General features: G+C 35.4%; 2 pseudogenes; one reads left to right on the forward strand and one right to left on the reverse strand.

Annotated features, from left to right (window-relative positions):
• Window positions 1–2,757: 2,757 nt before the first annotated feature.
• LOC116639335 lies at window positions 2,758–3,690 on the reverse strand (annotated as a pseudogene).
• A 2,052-nt stretch (window positions 3,691–5,742) lies between these two features.
• Window positions 5,743–6,448, forward strand: LOC116639579 (annotated as a pseudogene).
• The last annotated feature ends 1,768 nt before the right edge of the window (window positions 6,449–8,216 follow it).

Below are 8,216 nucleotides of genomic sequence, written 5' to 3' on the forward strand. Positions count from 1 at the left end.
GATTTCGCGACCCTTACCCAGGGACCCCAACGCACTAGACGTTGACACTTCAGTGTTTTTTGTTTTAAACTGATTCTCTTATAAAGTCAAATTATGTTAATATATTTATTTTTATCTTGATTTCAAAAAGCAAATGGAGAGAAAGGGAGAGAGAGAACTGTATGCAAAATGGCAATATACCCATAATGCAGCTTAAGAAATAAAGTATTTCTATCAGAGCACTTTTCCCTAATCCTCTTGGATCATATTCTCCACCCTCCCAATTAGAGTTAATCATCATTTTGAATTTGAATGTGTTTACAAATTTCATTTGCTCCTTTATACTTCATGTATGTATGTATACAAATATACTTTATGTATACATGTATACAAATTAAATTGAAATAATATAGGGTGTCATTTTCTGTTTTAATTTTTACAGAAATTATATCATTATGACTCATATAGCTCTGTATTATTCACTTTCAGAGATGTAGAATGCCCCAGTGTATACATATACCGGAATTTATCATCTGTTCTCCTGCCAATAGACATTTAAGTTATTTCTAAATTCCTGAGATTTCAAATACTGCTGCTTTGAACATTCTTGTACATATCTGTAGGAGAAAATATTCAAGTGTTTCTCCAGGGCATAAACCTGGATTGGAATGGCTTGTCTGAAGCGCTTGCAAACTCTTCAACGTTAATAAGTTTTCAGCAACTTGATTTTCAGATGGGATTGTGCTCATTTGCACTCTCACCATCATCAGCTAAAGTTTTCAGTTTGTTCACATTCTAATTAACTTAAAAGGTTTTTTGTTTTTGTTTTTGTTTTTTCTGCCAGTTTGCTATATGTGATAATGATTTTCATTGTGGCTTTCCTCTAAATTTCCATGATATTTGTGAGACTGAGCATTTTTTACTTGTATTGACAATCCCATTTTCTCTTTTGAATTGTATATATTTGTCATGTGCTATTGATATTTAATTGTCTTGGTAATATATTTTGCAGTTAGCTGCCCACATCTGTGATTTTTTTTCTTTACTGTTTTTGTTACTGTGTTGTCTTTTGGAGCACTTAAATTTTTATTTAAATAAACTGTCAATAGAGTTTCATTTATGGTTTATACTTTTTTGTTTGTATTCTTTAAGAAACCATACAGTATTGAAGCTAAAAAGGTATTATATAATTTTTTCTAAATGTTTCAGGTTCTTATTTTTCCTGATAAGGTAATTGTGTATACGATGTGAAATAGGAATCCACTTATATTTTTAAATATATCATTCCAGCATTGTTTTGAAAAATGAGTCCAGCTTTTCCCATTGATGTTTGATTATATCTCACATCACAAATGACACTTTCCTACACACAGATTTTTTTTTTAAAGATTTTATTTATTTATTTGTCAGACAGAGAGAGAGCACAAGCAGGGGGAGTGGCAGGCAGAGGGAGAAACAAGCTCCCTGTTGAGCAAGGAGCCCAACTGGGACTCAATCCCAGCACCCTGGGATCATGACCTGAGCTGAAAGCAGATGCTTAACTAACTGAGCCACCCAGGCACCCCACACAGATATTTTTTATGGTGGCTCCTATTCTGTTCCATTTGTGTGTTGATTTATCTTTACATCAATACTATATTGTCTTTTTTTTTTTCATAACACATGATATCTTATAAGGCAAGTTTATCCACGTACCACACACACCAGTTCTTTTTCTTAAAGAACGTTTTGATTATTCTTGGTCTTTCACTCTTCTATATAAATTTTAGAATATGTTCCCCCCAACACACACACACAGAATCATAATTGTTATTGGAATTATTTTCTCTTATACACTCATACATGAAATCAAGAAGATTTATTTATTTCAAAGCACATTTTCTAACTTTATTACTGATTTTTATATATTGATTTATCTTTAACATATATATTGATCTGTGTTATTAATCTTCTAGCTAAAATCCTTACCTAACTGTCCTATTAAATCTAAAAATGTGTAGCTATCTTGATTTCTAAGTAAATAATTATAAGTCAATACATGAAGATATTTGCTGTTCCAATCTTTAAACTGCTGCTTGTTTTTCTTACCTTGCTGTGCTGACTGAATCCTTACTATGATATTTAATACACACTGTGATATTTGGATCTTGTTTTATTCAAACTCTTAAAACAACATTTCTAACATTTTACTATCCCTTATGTTGTTGCCATAGGCTTTTTTTTTTTTTTAAGTGGGTGTTTTATTTATTTGTACTTAAACCTATAAACGAATTAGCCAAACTGGTACTATTATCATGATACATTAAAATACAAAACATCTTTCTACAAATACTAGAATAATGAACAAATTAACAGTTCTAGTAAAACATCACAAGGGACAGAGGAAATCAATGAAGCACATTATAGCTTAACCCTTCACCGTTAACAATTGAGGTTATTAACAAGAAAAGCCTCACAATCTCAGAAAATACAAATTATCCTTCATCACATGTCTTTGTATCTTCATTTCCTATTCTTGAGGTTAGATTCCAGAGTCTAAAGATATCCACATTAGGATTGTATCTAGTTATCTATAGCCAGAAACACCTTTTATTATGTTGTCCATAGCAGCCAACGCTACTGAAACCTCTTTGACTCCAATTGTACCCCCTCAATGGACACAATAATAATAATGGGAAACAGAATATTGAGGCAGAGATATATAGGACCCTTAAAGACAAAGCCTAGGAGAAGTAATACAGCCACCGCCCAAATTGAGATCGAATAATATACTCATCGTCACACATCTTCAGGCTGTATGTTCACAGAGTAATTTGGGAACAAATCCCTTATTTGCTGGGTACTAAAATACTTCACAGATTGTTGTATTACACTATGGCTTTCCCCAAAAGTTTCTAAGATGGACTCCAAATCGCTGATGGAATTTTGCTGGGACTGGATCTGGGGCTGCAGGGATTCCTCTCCACAGTTCTAGAGCTGATTGTTCCAGGCTTGGGGGCACCAGGTCTGACTGGCCCAGGAATGGTTGCTCCAAGACTGGCCGTTCCAGGAGTGGTTGCTCCAAGACTGGCTGTTCCAGGCCTGGTTGCTCAAATTCGGGTTATTCCAGGTCTGGTTGCTCCATATTGGAAGGTTTCCGGAAGTGTTCCTCAGGTATCCCTGGTGGTAGGAATAGAAGCCTGGGTATTCTGTGGTTGCTGTGCTGTTCTGAGTCACACTCTTGCTCTCCTTTGGCCAATGGTTTTTCTGCCACCTCTTACATTTCATTCTCTGGTTCTGGAAACAGGTCTTCACCTGCTTATAGCTAAGGTTCAGAATGTTGGAAAGTGCTTGCATCTGCTGGAGACTGAGGTATTTCTGTCTCTGAAATCAATCATTGAGGACATAGAGTTGGGTCTGAGAGAACACAGTCCTGATCTTCTGTTTCTTGCTCTAGTCCATATCTTCCTTCCTCACTGTTCTCTCCTCTCCAGAAGTGGGTGGTAGTTTTACCCTGGGACTGGTGGAGGAGTCAGGGCTGTCCTGAACAAGCAGATCCATGGACGAAGGAAGAGGAGAGATGGTCTCCGCGTAGGGTGTCTCAGCAGATGACATTTGCAGGGACGCATAATTTTCTTCAGGCCCATAAATCTCAGGCATTGGAGAAGAGTCCCTAGAACTGGGTGCTTCAGGGCTAGGCGGGCACTGGGGCAGAGTTGGATCTGCACTCATGTTGGTGAGTTGAGGGTAGACGGAAAAAAAAAAAAAGGAGCAAGATTGTAAGAATGGCCCAGGCTTATGGATCTAGGTGGAAGAGCTGAGAGGAGTAGGAACACCTCCAGATGTTAAGAGTCTGAGAAACACAAGATGAAGTGCGTCACCACCCCAATAGTAAGAGCCAACCAGCCCAATGGAGCCCGCCATAGGCTTTTTGATAGACACATTTTATTACCCTATGAAATTTGGTTTGTTCCTTGATTGCTGAAAAGTTGTTTATATGTATTTTTAATTTTAATGTTGAATGTATAACTTCAGTCAAGTACTTTTTTCTGAACCTAGTGAGATAATCCTTTTCTTTACATGGTCTATGCAGCTTTAAGCAATGATGGGATATATAATCTCTAGCTGGTTGGCCATGATCCCAGCTAAAACGTTATGGGTTATGGATTGTATTACTACAATTATCAGTTTTTACAACATAAATTTATACTGCTTCATGCATTGATTAGAAAGCATTTGCTCTATTTCAAATCCCTGGAACAATTTATACGTGAGGTATTATTTCTTTCCCCCTCTGTGCCTGGTGTTTTATTTTCTTTGACTCTTTCTCCCTCTTCCCTCCCTTCCTTTCTCCCTCCCCTCTTTTTAAACTTTATAGTTAATTAATGTTTTCTATTTCATACTGAGTTAATTTTGGTAAGCTATATATATTTTTTTGTGTATTGACTATTTTCTCTAAATTTTCAAGTTTAAGTATTCAAAATATATTCTTTTTATATATCTTTTTAAAAATCACTGCTATATTCCCCTTTTTAATTCTTTTTAAAACTTTTTTTTATTATTATTATTTTTAAAGTAAGCTCTACACTGAGCATGGGGTTTGGTCTCATGACCCTGAGATCAAGAGTCACATGCTCCAGGGACTGAGCCAGCCAGGCATCCCTTCCCCTTTTTAATTCTTAATATTGTTTATTTGGAACTTATTTTGTTTCCCTTGATCAGCCTTGTGAGTGGTTTGTCTAGTTCATTAATTTTGCTTTTTAAAAAACCAATATTTATATTTCAGGATCTTCTCTATTGCGTTTTTGTTTTCTGTTATTAATTTCTTATTTTATATTTATAAAGCTTATATTTATACAGCTTTTTATTTTTATATTTATACAGTTTATTTTCCATTAGCATTTTAAGGGTATAATTATAGTACTTTTCACTACATTTAGTATTAAGTATTTTCTGATTTCATATTTCATCACACTTACTCAGAAATATGCTTTTAAAATTTTAATTTATTTTATTATTGTTTGTTTATCTTTTGGATATTGATTTCTTACTAATGGTAAACTTGACAAAACATTGTTCTTTTGAAATATGATTAGTTTTCCTTTTGAGTCAAATAAATAGTACCACTGTCTTTTCTGTAAATGTTTGAAAACTGTATTTTCTGATTGTTGACTGCAGGGTTAATTGTGCCCATTATTAATTTGTAATCAGATTATTCAAATCTTTATTCTTCAAATTTTTCCCCATTGATCTATTTCCCCATTATGAGAGTTGTGTTAAACTGTATTTTATTATAATTGTGGATTTGCTCATTGCTTTTTACAATTGTGTATATTTTTTCCTAACACATTTTAGGCTATGATATTAACTTCATTTTTTTGTTAGTTAACATTCAAACTTTCTGTGGTCTTATGTCTTATATATGCTGATTTTAAGTTGTAAATAGTTAGGTTGTATTTTATCCAATAAGGTAACCTCTTTTTATTTTTAACTGTTGAGTTTAATAAATTTATATTCTTGGTGCCTTGGGGACTTTGCCTCCAGCTCACCTCACCTGGCACCCAGCACCACGCCCCCCAGCTGCCCACCTCTCAGCCTCCTGCCACAACTGGTGGGTGAGGAGTTCAGTCTGGAATGCCCAAGAAACTTAATAGCTGGAGCAAGCAGCAAAAGTATGACATCTAATAAATTATGGACATAAGAGCCTTTTAAAGTTTTATCCCCTTTTGGAGGCTGCTAACTTGGAACACCTGCAAAGCCAGAAGCAAGTCAGAACCCTGCAAGGCTGCCTGTGCCATGGATTCTAAGGTCAGCAATGTTCAGCCCTCCAGGATGAATGCATCACAAACTTGCTGGTGTTTGGCTTCCTCTAAAACTGCTCCAACTATCATCTCCACAAAGAGTTGGAGGTGTTGAGCCATGAATAGCCTGTGGCAGCTTACCTGCAGGGGGACCATGATGATGAGCTACAGACAAATGGCAACTAGTGCAGCCACTTCCTGAAAAGTGAGGAGACAGATTCTGAGAGGAAATCATCCAGCATCTCACCAGGCAACTCACCCAAATGGGGTGAGTTGGATGCCGGATGGATCACAGCATCCACTCAAGACTAGTGTATAACCTAGCGATGCAGTTTATGAATGTGATCCTGTGGGAGGAAGACAGAAGCAAATACCTCACTGCTGTGTTGGAACAGGTCATGCAGGCTTATCCTAAAGACATGGAGAAAGAGAAGACCAAGCTGATGTTGACCATACTGTTGGCCAAAAAGGTGACCAATCACACACCATCCTTGCTCCATAATGTCTTTTGCACAACAGTGAACTTTATTAACCAAAACCTACTCACCTATGTGAGGAACTTGGTCAGGAATGAATGGACTGAGTGGACAACTCTTCAAAAGTATAACTGGTTAAAACTTGATATGGTGACTAGCGTATACATTCCTCCAGCGGAGATGGAGCCGTGGCCTTTTAAACAAAGTTCTTAGAGAAGATAGGCATGAGATAATAGCTATTTATTTCTTACTATTTTAAAGAGGATATTTTAAGCAGGTAATCCATTTAGAAATCTTTACATTAACATGCTTGAATGGAAATGTCAATTTGTACATATTTCAGTGAGTTTCATGCCATCTTCTAAATCCCCTACACATTGTGCCTTTATCTTATTTCAGCTGTATGGGTCTTCACTTGAAATTAAATTGAGGAACAGATTGTAAGGCAGAAGTAAAAAAAACACAAATTTTTTTTATTTTAAAAAACAACTTTACTGTTTATTAAAGTGCAGCCTTGGGGCATGGTCTTACAGCAGGCGTGTTTGAGGAGAGCAAGGACTGGAGACAGATGCACATACCCCTCACAAACGAAAAACATCTTAATACTATCTTAATACTAAAAAAGTAAAGTATTCTCATTTAAAAACCAAACAGAATGAGAGGTTCTGGACTAAAGTTCTGTCCTCAAACAAGGGAAAAATCAGGCCTCAAAAGCATGTGTTTGATTATTTTTTTTTCAATTTGATTTTCTTTTATTTGAGTCAAGAAGGACCATAGGCAATTAAAAGATGTGGAGGTAATTTAAGGGCCCATGTCAACCTCAGTTTCCAAAATTGCGTAACTAAATGCACCTTTTCTCTTTCCAAGAAGTCAAAGCTTTGATAAAAATTTTAAGCTAATGGAGTACCAGAAGCTACTGCATACATCCCCATAGGGGAATGTCTGTTAATAATCTTATATTTTTATTTTCCTCCCATATGCCTCAGCTGATCCTTGCCCAAGAAGCTACATCTGAAGAAAATAGGTTTCTAGGCATAAAAGATGAAAGAATGGTTAGACTTTTAAAAAAATTCAACACTTGAGGTGGTTCCCTTTCTTAGAGACACAGTCAGAATGCAAGTAATAACAAAAGCAAGTCACTTAGGTAGAGCCAAAATAAGCCAGTGAGAGCTTACATTTTAGAAGCAGTGCAACCCCGATAAGCATTTCCTAGGATTCTGTTTAAAAGTATGATAGTGGATTCTGGGTCCATATCACACACGTTACTGTTACTCTTACCAGTAACACTCTTGCTACTGTGAATATGACACTCTGGGGAAGCATATGAACAAGATTAATTAGGTACTAAATACTTTTTTGTTACCAAAAACACTTTTCTCTTCCTTGAGAATTTAATCAGAAAAGAAAAAAAATGACTATATTGTTCAGTATTAAATACATACCACACTAGGGCTGGGTCTCAATCTGATATCTGCAATATGTTGCAAATACTAAAAGCAGTACTAAAAGCCATGCAGTATGAAGGCTACCATTTGGAACTAAATCTTCCAGTAACACTATTAAAAATAAATTAATTAATTATATTCTTTATTATTACTGATAGATTTATGCTTATATCATCCTATTTTATGCTTTCTGGTTATACGACTTCTTCAATGTACAATTTGATATTTCTAGATAATATATTTATTTTTAAAATGTGTTCAAAAATTGTTTTAATTCTTGTTCCCCAACACTCCTTGCACTGAATTGAAGTTTATACATTTTATTTTTGTTTTTGAAGTTAATCTTAAAATATTAACACCTATACTTTATTTAGCAATGATTAATATTAATTAATCTTTTTACTTCTCTCTCCTCCACCCCCACTCAACATCAAGTTCTGTGTAACAGTTGGAACTTTCCACTGCCCTCTTGTCTTACACCTGAACTTGTAGGTTGAATTCTGCAGTTTGTTTTTCCTGAAAACTGTGCCTAATAT

This window comes from Phoca vitulina, unplaced genomic scaffold, assembly GCF_004348235.1.
Source record: "Phoca vitulina isolate PV1807 unplaced genomic scaffold, GSC_HSeal_1.0 scaffold18, whole genome shotgun sequence".
Lineage (NCBI taxonomy): Eukaryota > Metazoa > Chordata > Mammalia > Carnivora > Phocidae > Phoca > Phoca vitulina.